The sequence below is a fragment of the Lagopus leucura genome, unplaced genomic scaffold (assembly GCF_019238085.1).
Source record: "Lagopus leucura isolate 7727_CA_CO unplaced genomic scaffold, USGS_WTPT01 Super-Scaffold_73, whole genome shotgun sequence".
NCBI lineage: Eukaryota > Metazoa > Chordata > Aves > Galliformes > Phasianidae > Lagopus > Lagopus leucura.
The window spans coordinates 36,868,163-36,883,116 of record NW_024962252.1 but is presented as its reverse complement, the minus strand read 5'-3'; the positions used below and the strand labels follow the sequence as shown (position 1 = coordinate 36,883,116).

At 42.6% G+C, this 14,954-nt stretch overlaps 1 protein-coding gene and 1 long non-coding RNA gene across 2 annotated transcripts in view; one reads left to right on the top strand and one right to left on the bottom strand.

The window, feature by feature from the left end:
- Positions 1–11,387, bottom strand: part of ARMC2 (armadillo repeat containing 2) — a 95,288-nt gene extending 83,901 nt beyond the window's left edge. Inside the window, 2 exon segments of the mRNA XM_042891152.1 lie at positions 8,810–8,967; positions 11,314–11,387. The gene's annotated coding sequence lies outside the window, so the exon portion shown is untranslated.
- Positions 11,388–12,076: 689 nt separating this feature from the next.
- LOC122190974 lies at positions 12,077–13,508 on the top strand. Its single transcript, XR_006182269.1, has 2 exons — positions 12,077–12,186; positions 12,838–13,508. It is a non-coding gene; the product is annotated as an uncharacterized LOC122190974 (long non-coding RNA).
- The last annotated feature ends 1,446 nt before the right edge of the window (positions 13,509–14,954 follow it).

The window sequence follows — 14,954 nt, the reverse complement described above, 5'->3', positions numbered from 1 at the left end:
GGTGGATGCACCAACACAGAACGTCCCAGATGCTGAGACAGGTTCTCCAGATCCTTGCTGTAAGTGAGGCTCCCCAGTAACTGCAGATTAGAATGATTTGCCCTAACATATTAGGGCAATTGGTGATGTAGCTTTCTTAATCACTACCGCTAACCTCATGTAGTAATGAGCATTACCTCGTTCATTTTCTTTACTGTAAACCTTGTCTTCTTACTGTAGGCACTTTATTTTTTGTATTATTTTGAAAGAGACAGTAAAATAAGATTATTACTTTTGTTGGTGTCCTTCCCACTGAATCTGTCAACTGCCAAAACACCCTAATGCAGGAAAAAGAGCACTCCTCTGGGGTGGGGGAACAAAGGACAAATATTTCTCAAATTCCACATTCCTATGAGATCTGGGATTTTCAAATAATTTGCTGGGAGGAAGTCACACAATCCGCTTTCCTCGTTTTATTGATGCTTTTTCTTCTTTAAATGCAATGTTAAATTTGTTTTAATTGTGAAAAGATATTCAACAGTTATACTTGAAAAAAATCTTGTATTTTTGGGGAGGGAGAGGGTATACTTGGACACTTATGGTGCAGCCAGATGGCATCTTTATAGAATCTGGTGAGATTACACAGCTTAGAAAATCTATTAATTTTAAGTACCTAAAAAAATACACTGTAGGTGAGACTTTGAAACTACACTGTCCTGATATCCCAGCGTTTATACAGTGAAGGTTGGTCCAATTTGTAATCTTTTGGTGGGGGTGCAGTTAAGCACTAAAGTCTTGAAACTTGACAAAGGAGGTAAGATGAGGAACCCCATGGCAATTTGAGAGAAGGAAAAACATTTTGTGGATACAAGCCTAAGTCACTGATGTTTTCTATGTTCTTTTCAGGAAAATTTCACCAAAATGATTTAAAGTACTCGCTAAAGTCACATGCTATATTAAAATGAATACTGAATATTAAAACATTTGGATTTCTGTAACACCTAGGAATTCCAGACATGAATGATAAGCCAACTGTACAAAGTGTTTCTCTCTTTCAAGATCACTGAAAAGGAAAATATTTTGAAATGCAAGTTGGAACTCAGAAAGGAAAAGCAGAATGGAAGCATTGGCTGAACAAAGATAGAAAACAGCCTCCTTAAAAACTAGGAGACAGGGGAAAGGGCTAGGAAAACTTCAAAGCAGTGAGATTTATTTTTCACTAATAAATCTATGAAATGGGAAAACATCCAGTTAAGTTTCAATTGTTCAAGAAACAGAATAATTTGGGGGATAATTCCCAGGAACAATCAGCCACTTTTACATGCATATGAGTACCCTGAGGAGACTAATCAAAGGTAACCCCTGAATGAAAGAGATGAGGTATAGTATCTTAAGTCAAGGGAGCTTGCAGAGAAAATATAGAGCTCTGTTTTAATCATGATAGTAGATCGAACATCATTATTGAGGAGATGGAAAGGTAAGCTGGCCAAGACTTTGGCCAGGATAAGAAACAGATCTCAATTTAATTCCACTAGTGTACATTTAGTTAGTATTACTTCAGTTCTTCATTAGCATGAAAATGCATACATACAGCCTCTACATAAACTCAAAAATACAGAGATAAGGCTACTGTTTCCACCAGTTCTCCTCCCACTGATCCATGATTGTTGTGTATCCTACAGTCACCCTTTCCTGGTGACCACTGTGGTAGAAATCATACTTAAGGGGGAAACAGCAGAAAGGGGGAGAAGTGTTTTTGGAAGGTGTGTGCAGGAAATACCTACCATAAACTAATCATTGGTTTGGAAACCAAAACAGGTTTGAAGTGACTCAAAAGACACAGGTTGTGGTTTAGGTCAGGAGGGACTAACCACGCATTTGTTACTACACATAACACTATAATGTGATGGAAAACACAGCAATGACAGCAGGACAGCAGAGTCCCAGGCTGCAGAGAACGAGGATAAGCCCAAGCACAGCAGCCGCAGAAGCAGAAACAAAAGCAGAAAAGCTGCTTACCTTCAGAAGGCCTCATATAGATGAGGATCTCCAACAATATACCCTCACCTCCACTGCAAACCCTTATATGAGGTCTGTGAGGGAGTGGATCCTGGCTCTACACCTTCCCATCAATTGCTTCCCAGCAATGTTTTGTTGTGCACTGCATGCACCTGAGGTCCCCTGCGAGCAACTCTGAAGTGTTGCTTGTTGATTGGTTTAGCAAATCACTGGGCAAATATTTTCCCATAAGGTTAGTTCTGCTACTTCTACCAGTTTTCTTCATAACACATCCTTAAAACCTACAAAACAACAAAATGAAGGTCAATCTGTGGGCATCTGCCGTCAGCTTGGCTACTTGAGTGACATAAATTCAGTAGGCCAAGACAAGGCAAGAGCAGCTGAAGAATGCAAGATACATTGCCTTCATCTTGGGAGACAGAGCTTGTTGTTCTGGCCTAAATGACCCTTACCCACCTTCTGTCTCCTCTTTGCTTTGTAACAGGAGTTGCCCCTGGCATCCTGCTCTTTTAGGCAGAGAATAATTAGAAGTTACAGCAAAGCCATGAGGAGATTTTTTTTCCAGGCAGAGTTGAGTTGATAGAGGAAGACAGATGTGAGGCGGGGGGGCAGGGAGGAGATATCTGTGGGCTTCGGAAACAAGTTACAAGAACTTGAGCAGCCACCCCTGGGGAGGAAGAGATGGGGCAGGCTGAGAGAAAGACACTGACACAAAGACACTGAGAAGAGAAAGACCCATGACACCCCTCTGGCTTTTCCCAGATTCCTTCCCCATCCCTACATGCCTCTCTCAGGCACCTCACAAACACCCCCTGAGATTTCCCCTCCCATTCTCTGGAACCTGCTTCACTGCCACAAAAACTGAAAAAAGGCATCTGCTGCCAAGGAGCTTTAAGTTGCAAATTCCTATCAGCATTCTCACCTGGATGCTTGCCCTAGGCGGTAGGTCTCAAGAACTCAAACCAAAGGTAACTCTGAAACCAGAAACATCATTGTTGACAGCTATATCTGTTCGAACCACAGAGCCAAGAGTATTGAAACTCTCATCATCTTTAGTAAACTTCATCCCCTCCTACTAGCCACATACAAGATTATGAGGGACTACAGACATCAGCACCTGCAGACCACAGCAGCTGAACTGCTTTTAGTGCTTGTTTCTATGTTACAGTACAGCTTGCACGTTACTTGTGTTTTAGAAATATTACAGATAAAATAATTAGATAAGCGGGTCTGCCATGCTAAGCAAACAGCACTGATACACTCCTCAGTTTCTCACACTATGCCATAATGGTACACCCCTGTACCATCTTTGCATGCTCATTCATTTCTGCCTCTCTCCATATCCCTCTGCCCTTCTCCTTAAGAATCCTCTTCTGTCTTCCACTTGTTGCAGTGTCCACTCCAATCTTCTATGCCATTATGATCCCCTTCCCCAGAGTCCTTCAAAAAACTTCAAAATTGCCATGAAACAGCACTAAGTTGTCACAACAAACAGAAAGTAAAAGTTAATACGAGATTAAGTGTTCCACACTGAGCTGTTCAGCAGTCACACAAAGGCAGAGACTTCACGACTGCTGTCTTCAACATTTGAATTTTGCTCAATCAACAGCATGTAACACAAGCTTATTTACAATACTTCAGCTAGTTCAAAGTTCCTCACAAGATTTTCTAGCAGCACATTTCTCTGCATACCCAGCCAGCTTGTTTTACTGTGCATATTGTTTCCACCCACACGTACAACCTGTCCAACATTTTATAGCTGATTTACTGATAAACTAGTTTAAAGAGTAACATGTGCCCTTAGATCTCTGCAGCAGACTATGGCTTCTTCTTGGCTCTTCTTTTTCCTGAAGATGCCAGAGTTTCATTTTGTTTTTGAGCAGCAGCTGCCCTATCTCCACGCAGCTCTTGCTTAAGAGACCTCCTTCTTGTTAAGTTAGAAGAAGTCATACGAGATCCACACAGATGACTAAATAGGACTCCTGCAGTCTTAACTGGCATATTCTTTAATTTGTATGTTATATATCAGATATTGAATGCAGTGTATTAAAACAGAGTATCACGGCATTTGTAACACCAACATGCCCATGAATACCTGTTTTCCCTGTTTTCTTTTTTTGATGTGGGTACTTAGATAAGATATTAAAATTACTTTCTGCTCTAAGTCATCATTCTTGCCAGACAGCATGAAAAGGGTACTTCTCCCTTCTACTACTGCATGCTTTGCTGTCTTGTAAAATCTCCCTCAACTTATCTATCATAAATACTGTTATGCGTATTCATTATGGACTAGGAACTGTTTATGCAAATGAGTTATGATCTCCTTGGAAAAACAAAAACAAATCAAGACATCACTCAAATGCATAGACACATCTCTTAAACAAATAAGTAGTGCTGGATTCCCCCAAGGGTTTTTGCTCTGCGTAAGGGCAAGTTAACCCAGTAGATGCTTTAAGTTCTGTATTGCTCAGGACAGGAAGCCATGAGCAATCTTTCTTGGAGGTGTTGCTTCATGAATAGCTGACAATTCCACTTTAGCCCATAAACTTGATATGCACTTCCCTTGCATGCTGAACTAAATAAATCAAAAAGTGCCAATTGACTTACAACTAGTGGCAGAAAAATTATTCAAAAGATGCAAAAGAAGATGTGGTAGAATGTGTGTACTAGAGCACAGATGTACATTTTTATCTCAGAAGTTAAAGAGAATCTAAGTCTTTTAGTCTGGAGAAGAGAAGGCTCAGGGGAGACATCGTTGCACTTTACAACTTCCTAAAGGGAGGTTGTGATGAGGAGAGGTTTGGCCTCTTCTCCCATGCAACAAACAGGACCCGAGGAAATGGCCACAAGTTGTACCAGAGGTTTAGGTTAGACATAAGGAAGAACTTCTCGTTTCAAGAGAGTGGTCAGGCACTGGAATGGCTGCCCAGGGAGGTGGTGGAGTCGCCGTCCCTGGCAGTGTTCAAGAGGCGTCTGGATGAGGAGCTACGAGATGTGGTTCATTGCTTGTGGTAGCAATGGCAATGGGAGAATGGTTGGACCAGATGGTCTTGCAGGTCGTTTCCAACCATGCGATTCTATGATTCTATGATAAGGATATAGGAGAGATTTTCCTCTTTCTGTCTGCTCAGGAGTCAAGCACAACTGTGGTTCTTGTGTCAAAATTATACCTTACACCAAAACAGGAATTCCATAGAAACTAGTAGAATTTAGCATTTTAAGCACTTGGAGACATAAAAACATTCCCCTGCAAGCATGGCAGAGGTAAACATCAGCTCTGAAGGCCATGGAAAAAGCTATGCCATGGTTCCACTCATGCCATTGAGTGATATCTCTCACCCAGTAAATGATAATTGCCTGAGAGCTCTGAAAGTCTCATTTTGGTGGCAAGTGTTATACTGGCTGACCATTATGCAAGAGCTGGACAATAACTGTCTCTGCTGGCTTACATTCTTGACTGAGAAAAGCTCTGTTTTGAACTCGTTAATCTCCATGCATGCTAAAAATGCATCTGTCTCCATAAAGTCATTCCATGTAGGATTAGAACAGTGTCACAAATAAGAGAAGTATCTGCATACAAGCAGGAATGGTTTTAAGCTATAAGAGGCGAGATTTGGATTAGATATTAGGGGGAAATTTTTCAGGTGAGGCGCTGGAATGGGTTGCCCAGAAAAACTGCAGATGCCCCATCCCTGGAGGCATTTCAAGGCTAGGTTGGATGGGGCTCTGGGTAGCAGGTGGCAAACTGCCAACAGCAGGGGGTTGGAACTGGATGGGCTTTAAGATCCCAAGCTGTTCTATGATATGGCTGATATGCTCATAGGATAAAGAGGCGATGAGTGGTTTACGTGAATTTGCTTTCTTGGTTGGAATGTGGTGCTTAAACCCAACAAAGATTATACTCTAATAACAACAGATACATAAGCATACTACAACATGTAGGTTTAATAGCAGAAGTTTTAGGAAAGAATCTATATTAGATGTCACGTTGAAATTTACTGTAGCAATCATCTCTGAACTTACATTCTATTCTAGCTATTGAGGATGCTGTCGTTTGGGCCTTTGGAGAGAAGGAAGATGTTAAAGACTTAAAGAATTTAAAACTTAAAAACAATCTCTACCCTTTTTTGAAAATTATGCAGATTAATACTACCTACTGACATGATGACACACCATGATAGTCTTAGTTCCAAATATAACAGAATTTTTCGAAACAGGCCAATAGTTAAGAAACGGACTTTGTTATATATGTGTAGATATCTTCCATTAAAGAAGAAAGTAAAATTTTACACTGCTTTAGGAAACCTGTAAATAGGGAAAATCACAAAGAATTCCTCCTTGTGCTACTTTGAAAACATTCTTATAGCATTCTTTGGTATTCCTACTTTTGATATGTGGTTCCAAGCTACTAGAAAACAGAATAGCAAAATATTAGTCATACAGCTTTGCTGCAACAGGAAAGCTACAATTCAAGACAGTTTTAGAAACAGTGATCAATAAATTTTATAAGTCCTCTAAATCTTAGTGATGAAAAATAACCATTGCATTCTTCACAGATAGGTTGGTCTATTTTATTCTGCCCCCTTATAGTGACTGAGATGCATAATGGTGAAGCGTGTCTGCATGTCATTTTCATCGGCATCAATCTCAGCAACATTCTGGAGATGGAATAGCTTTTGCAAGCCACAATGGGGCTGCAAGAAAACAAGTGTTTCAACAGTTTGACTGCCAGAATGGAGAATCTGCTTTATTCAAATCCTTATCTCTTCCCTGCAATCCCAGATGGCCTAACTGGTGACCTGGCCCTTCTACTGAGTACCACTGCAACCACCCTCTTTATAATCCCAGACAGTCATCAGTCCCTACATGTTTGTCTCTAGCAAACTGGAAGAAGCTTTTCTAAAGGTTCCAAAAGATGCTTGTTGCTAGAGCTAACCAGGCAATACTGTAGAGGAAGCTGATGTGGACAAAATATACAGCTGAGCCACAGAGTGTTCAAAAAATATTGTGCACAAATAATGGCTTTATGTGTAACAGAGATAAGAAAAACTGTATTAGCTTTCAAAATAACAGGTGTGAAATTAAGCAGATGACTGTTTACAGCTTTGACCTACTGATACTACACCAAAGGAGGTACTTAGATGTTGACTTATACTCTAAGAGAACTTTTGTATGTTGTAGATATGTTTGGTTAATTAATACTTGTCTCTACTCTCTAATCTAAGCCAATTTCTTCAGGCAGAGAAGTCCACGTCTGCATTTTTGGCATATTAAAGCCTCCCAGTGACTGCCAGAAAGGCCATCAGGTCCAACACACAAAGATTGAAGCATTTTATTCCTCCAGGAATAGTGTTGCATTTGCTAGAAATACAAAACCATCTCAGAACTCAAAACTTGTCTCAAAGACAGAACAGAACAGCTTTCAAGCAAAACAGACATAACAGTTACCATTTTGTGTTGCTTTTGGAGGCCTGCTGATGTAGCTTGCTGGTTTCTGAGTCACTGAGATGTACAGAATTGTCTGCAGCAGAGCTGTGAACATGCTTCTCATACAACCTCCTATTTAAAGAGTCTCAACAAGAACAAAAAACCTGCTTATCCAAATGAACTAACAGATAATTTCATCCTTCACTCAATAAAAAGACTCATTAGTGACTCCATTTCTATGAGGAAATAGTTAAAACCAAACAGATTTTTGTGCCAAATTCTGTTTTAATACAATTAGTGTCCAGTGGTGCCTAAAACTAATTCATCCAACAGCAACTCTAGTGATGGCTTTTTCCCCATTTAAGAAAAATTAACATTGAAGTGTGGAACCAGGCTATGCTAAAGGTAAAATAAACAAACCATTCTAGTCACTGTCAGCCCAGAAAATAAGATCCAATACTGCAATCTTTTGTACTGTTGAGACACTCACTCCCTGGTTTTCATATTTTCAGTTTTTCTTTGCAAACTCAAATGTCTGCGGGGACTGAGAATAGAAGGGAAGTTGTGGTTAAACCCTTCTGTCCATTCCTTGAATAACTGGATGAAAAACTAACAAACCATGATTCTCTCTTTCAACAACCACAGAATCACAAAATAAATTGTGGTTAATCTGCAGCAAAAGAATTGTCCATTTCTTCCAGGCAGATGAAGTGCAAGATACACAATGATTATTAGAGTACTTGCTAATAATGTAACAAGGGGATTTCCACAAAAAATGTTTAACATTGAAAATCTCATTTAAAATTTAAAAGCTTCACTATTTCTGATCAAAACGTTTAAAATAGAATTTTATTGATATTTTAAGACAGAAGACTGCAACTGACCCCACCTGCAGCCTGAATTCATCTGAATCCTGCACAGCATTGCATATGGCCCTTCTGGAAAACATTTTCTTAAAGAAAAAATAAATAAATACAGCATCATGTATTGATGGTCTAGAGAAGGAATGATTTCTAAAGAGTAGTCAGAAGGAAGCAGTGTCAAGAGTTATGTTTTCCAAATTTGCCTAGTCTGAAATTTAACTGCTTGTGTGCACCTTCGCTTCCCCATGTCCCTGTTTACTCAGCCCTAATTGCAACTTCTGTATGTCCTGTGAAACTCCAGAGGTGAGCTGCTGTAACACAACTTCCAGTGAGTCTGCTTTACACAGTGACATAGTACTGTTTATCATTCTGTATGCCCTTTTTTAAGCATATATTTTATTTTTTTTAATGACGCTCCACATTCAGTCAGGTTATCAGTCAACTGTCCCTATGGCCCTCTTTGAACTGAAGTAAGCACTTCTGCATCATCCACCTTCCTTCCAGTATTTGCTTCCTCTTACCTAGGAGACGGCAATCGTGTCTGCAATTATTTTTTCCTTTTTTATTCATCATGTTATTTAGGCCTTTTCTCTCCAGACCCTTCTTGAACTGGCAGTGTAGGAGTGAAAGTTGGAGACTGCTGCAACCCTTGCTCTTCTTTAGAGTTATGTGACAAGATCTAGAAAAAAAAAAAAAAAAATACTGATCAAAGTTTGAACACATTAAGACTTTGTTTAGCTTAAAAAGGAGAACTGATGGCACACGTGCCATTCTTCAAAATATGAAAAAGCTACTGTAAAAGGAAGGGAACAACTGTTCAGTATGTTGATACAAAAAGAAAAAAATTGAGTCAAACTTTCACCTAAGGAGGCAGAAGTGTACTAAGTTGAATACAGTAAGAGATATCCAGGGAGGTTCCCTCCTGGAAATCTTCTTTGAATATTCATGAGGAAAGAGATGGGGAGACTGGGTCTTACTACATGGTAGCAAAATCAAAGGACCAAGCAGATGAACTCTTCACATTTCTTTCTGTCCCCTAGGACTATGCCACAGAAGTGTATAAATGTGATTTTGAAAAATGAATCATGTTCTGCATGGCAGCTAAGGGTAAATGCCTCCCCTTTCTTTTCTTCCCCTGAAATGCTCTGTCCATAAGGTTAGTAAAGAAATTCTTTCCAATTCATATCTGATCATGAGATTAATTGCACACATGTCAGAAAGATGCAGGAACCAAGAGTCTAGATGAGTCTGCAGGACCACCATGAATACGCTGCCCATTTCTTGCTAGCACTGATCTGACATTCTAGAGAAAGGTGACACTTCCAAATCACTCTAGAAATAATCAGCGTTACTACAGGAAAAAAAAAAATCAATCAAAACCAGGAATCATTTCTTTATGACAGATCCCTGGCACTAACACTGTTCAGCTTAGTACTGCCATGTGTTCAGCCCACTGCACCAGAGCACTGCTTTTATGCAACCATTTCCACTGGTCACCAGACCATGTGTCTGTCTGCAGCCACATCACTGCCATTTTCAAGCAACCAAAATGCCTGCACACACAAGCCAAAATCTATGCTCCCTGTGTATGTGCACCTACAGATTCAGAAACGTTTGCAGCCTGTCACCTGCTGTTTATGCATGCTTCTAGCATGAGGGACATGACAGTGCAGGGTGGGAGATGCTTGCAATTTGGTCACATCATGGTTCAGTTTGGGTTACACAAAAGAGAAAAAACTGTGCAACAATCAGGGATTGAGCATTAGGCTGCAAGGAGGATTACAGGCATCAGGTGAGATAGCTGTTTTAATTCAACTTCTCAGCCTTTTTTAGGCTGAACAAAATGAGCTCCAGGACAGGTCTCCAGCATAGAATCATAGAATCCTCAGGTTGGAAAAGACCTTAAAGATCATCAAGTCCAACCATTACCTAACCATACTAACCCTAACTAACAACCCTCTGCTAAATCATGTCCCTGAGCATACTGAAGTGCAGAACAAATTACAAGACGTTTTCTGCCAAGACAGACCAGTGCATTTGGATTTTGTTTTTGCTTATTTTCTTGTTGTAACATCACACAGTTTCAACTCCATCTGTGACTGCAGTGCTGAGAGAACAATGGAAAGCAGAACACTTGCAGCTAGAATCATCCAAGTTTTAGCTTCCACAAGTCCTCTTTGCAACCCACAGAGCAGGGTCTGTCAGTAACAGGAGTCAGAAATGCAAAGAAGTTGGCCGGGTGGGCATACCACACTGGTACACTTTGTGGCCTAAGAGTACCAAGCATGCACCTTTCTTTAAACCACCATGATCACTTGAGATTCACACTTCCATTCACAGCAGTCCTTCAGGATCAAAACCAGACAAATCTCCAGCTGACGGGATGTGTTACATGAGGCAGAGCTCAGGAAAAAAGCAGCATGGAGCTGTCAGGGGAAGGGGTTAGGAAGAGGTTCTTCAGAAGAAGGCAGCGGGCACAGAAACAGGCTGCCCTGGGCAGTGGGCACAACCCCGAGTGTTGGAGTTCAAGAAGCGTTTGGACAAAGCTCTCAGACACACATTTGACTTCTGCGTGGTCTTGTGCGGAGCCAAGAGCTAGACTCGATGCTGCCTGTGGGTCCCTTTCAACTTGGGGCCTTCTGTCACTCCACGAAGGTCCATGCGCTACACCACGGAGGCCATGGGGAGGCACTGGATGTCACTCAGAGCAACGCAAAGGTACTTTAAGGTAACCCCTCCCCCAAACAGTCGCACGAGTAGTTGCAACGCAAGCTGCAGCCCTTTCGCCCTCCGTCTAAGAGGTTTTCCGACGTGTCTTATCACAGAACTCCTACAGTCGGCGAGCCCACCGCCTCAGGCCTCAACGCTCACTGCGCCAACGCCCCACGCTTAACCCCCGCGCTCCAGCGTCCCCCCAAGCGAGCCAACGCCGCCGCGGCTCAGCGGGAGCGCGGGAAGGAGCGGTGGGAGGCTGACCGCTTTTCCTCACGCGGGGCCACTCCGGCAGGTGCGGGGAGCCGCTCACCTCCTCTCAACACCGGCCGCCCACTGACGAACGCGGCCTGACAGGCGCGGCCCCCAGCAGCCCCCCTGCTCCGCCAACCGCCGCCCCCGCTGACATCACCGAGCTGGATTTAAATAGCTCCACAGCCCCGTGCCTCCCGGATACAGCGCTCCCCATTGGCGGAGCGGGCAGCCAATGGCACCGCTTCGCGACGCGCTCTCCGCCAATGGCCGCCGCGCGCCTCCCCTGTCGCTAAGGGAGGGAAATACAGCGCGGGGCGCGGGCTGTCAGGTGCGCCCGGCACGCCGCCCGCCCGCCGGTGCGGCAGCCGCGGGCGGGAAGCGGGGAGATGGTTGTTTTGTTGGTTGTTTTTTTTTCCTTCTTTCCCTTAATCCTTCCGCATGTCCTCCCCTCCCCTCCCACCCTCCGCTTTTTTTTTTTCCGTTTAACTTTTTTTTTTTTTGTTTTTCCTGCTCGCTGAGGGAGGGAGGGGGTCTGCTGACAGCGGAGATTTTGCGCGTGGGGCCACGGCAGCCGCGCCCGTGGCTTCCCCCCCACGCCTCACCCCGCGCCGAGGGGAGCCGCGGGGCTGACGAGCGGCCACGGAGGACGCCTGCGGCCGCCGGGGAGCTCCGCCGCCCTGAGCCGGAGCGGGCCGGGACGGGCTGCCCGGCCGCCGCAGCCGAGGAGGTAACGCCGCTGTGGGAGCTGCCGGAAGCGGGAGGCACAGCGGCCGCTTCCCGCCCTTCCCGCCGCCGTGAGAGGAGCGCCCGCGGAGCCCGCCCTGAGGGCCGAGCGCTGCGCCGGGCCCCGAGCTGAGGGCTGTGGAGAGGATCCCGCCCGCCTGGCTGGTAGCGGGCTCCCAGAGAGAGTGTCTGCCCTGCCGGCACAGCAGTGCGTAAAACATTTCTCCTTCCTGCTTCTCCCTGCGCATTTCTGTGGCTTGTCTCGTCCCCCTACCAACGGTGTCTTCACACACTGCCTAAACATCCCACATTCCTCAGTGCGCACCTCATAAGGCAGCGAGCAGAGCGGGGCTGAGGCATTTGGGGATTTCATCATGGATTCTGGCTGTGCTGTGCTGTGGGAGGAGATGCTGAACTTTGTGCCTCCTCGCTGCTCATCTCCCCCTTCATCCCCAAACCCAGCGCAGGGCTTACGTCACAGTTATGTGGGGAGATGTTTTTCTGAGATAAAAATTTCTATGCGACCAGAAACATTATTGTAGGAGAAGCTGTGAATACACTGGAGAGGCCCTGGTAAAATAAAATAAAATAAAAATCTGAAGAACACCCCCCAAAAAAACCTTGAAATAGGAAATCTGAAGTGCATGCCATTTATGTCTTGGTGATATAATGAAGTTTGTGTTAGGGTTTCTTTTACTGTGGGAAAGGGGAGAGTGCAATGAGAAATCTTCCTTTCCCCCCTGCATCCCCCCCGTATCCCTCTCCCTCCTCCCCCCCATATTTCTGTTTCCCCCTTACCTGCTCTCCCAATCGGTGAGGATGAGGATTATGAAGTCTTGTTTCCCTTCTGTTGTTGCAGGATGCCTTGGGTGATTCAGAAATGAGCAGTGGGAGCGCTTGGTGATTTTCACAGGAGGAAGACAGCAGCCAGCAAGGCCCCGGCTCCCTGCCATCTTGAGCCCTTCCTGGTGATTTGCAGCAGCACAGATAAGTACGGAGCACTGAGGACTGAAGTCAGCATTTGGACCTGACTTTATTTTAGTATAAATGACCACATGAGATTCATACCAATGAAGATATAGGAGTAAAATTGCAGAAGTACATAAATGCCTCTTCTAAAAGTGCAGTTTCGAGTATTTAAGGTTAATGAGATAGATAGAAAAGAGTCCTCTTCACGTGTGTTTACATGTCCTAACAGAAAGTGACGCATTATCTTACATACCAAGTGTGTTTTGGATGAATCTCTATCACCCTATTGATATCAGGGGAACTGAATTGATTTAAATTAGTGAAGGAACTAACCCAGCTAAGTTTTAAATAATTGCAATAATATTCTCTGTCTCTTTCAGTCAGATTTGCCCTTCGTGTTTAGTTGTTTCATAATCCTGCAGCTCTCCATTTCATCTTTACAAGACCAGAATCTCTATTTTCCTGTGAACAGGGAAAAAAAACCCACCACCATAAAAGGCAGTCCTTTTATATTCCAATCTTTATTTCCTTGTTTAAATAAACTTAGGGCACAAAAGCTCATCCTGTTTTGTTTTGTTTTTTTTTTTTTAATAGGCCAATTTAGTTTCATTTACTTACGCCGATATTTTATACAGCAAAAAGCTCTCAGAAGGAGAACGTGTTCAATGCACCAGAACCCTTTTAGGGTTTTGATAAAAGGCATGATATCACGAGTAACATCTCCACTTCTGTTATTTTTTTTATATAGTAGCAACGAGATTGAATCACCATTTTTAGCTATTCTTCAGCAGAACTCGTAATCTATCAATGTGTCAGCTCAACAGCAGTTTTCTCTTCACACTAATGTGAACCAGAAGGTCCAGCTATCGTAGATTTTGACAATTTTATCTGAGATTGCATACATTGCAGAATTTTGAAGAAAATGAATTGTAGGACCTACTATGTTTTTCTAAGCACGTACAAAACGTAAAACACGTCCTCGAAAACATTTTAAACTCATTTTACAGGATCACATTCCTAAGTTAGGTGTTTCATAAGCATTAGGTTATAAGCACTCTGAAATAACAAGTGTAAAATCATATGTGGGTCCCCATATCTTTTTAAATGTCTCAAATTGCCCTCTATGTTGTTACATAATGCGCCATAAAGAAATACATGCCTTCATTCTCTTTAAATCGCTCTGGCATGGATAGTGCTAAGCCTTCCTTCAAGTCCTTGTTATGCAAGTCCTTGCTACTGTTAATAGCTGTCAGCTCAGCGTGGTTAGTTAAAAAACAAGGTAACCACAGTTTTTGTGAAGCTCATTGCATTGCTGGAATTCACACTGACTCAGTTCCAGGTGCTTTGTTCCCTTTCTCAGCTATAAATTGAATTATTATGAGCAAACAGGTTTTTCTCCATTAGAAGAAAGTCCCATTCATTCCACTGCATCACAAGCTAATCTGCTTTTTGTTTAGTTGTGCCTATAAGTGTATTGTGTTATGAGTATCTGGATGCACTTCTGCAGTGTTAAATTGCAGTGAAATAGACCAGAATACAGTAATATTTTGAAAGTTTGTAAAAAATAAAAATAATTAAAAAAATGCAGACGTATAACTAAGTTCTGAAAAATACCTAGCACAGTAAAAATTCATGACCAGTCTAACAGTTATTAGGTAACAAATAATCCATATAGGCACTAAGCAATATTATGTAAAGTGAAATCTGTGTTACACAGTATAAGCAGCATTCAAGTGAAATTCAGGCAATGTGTAAAGAACAGAAAAAAATAATTTTTACAGCTATGATGTTACAATTTTCTGTATTTCTTTACTTGGGAAGTGGAATTTTCCTTGTCCTTTTGTAAAGGCACAGAATTAATAACAAGCACTTTAAAGAATCAGGTGCTTTGCCTGCTATTTGCTCTTTTATTTTTCCCCTCTGTTGAACAGATCATTTGCAGAAGAAAATCAGGAGAAACCGAGAAGGGTTTGCCAGTGTCTTGGAGATATTTCCAAGTAGCCTCTT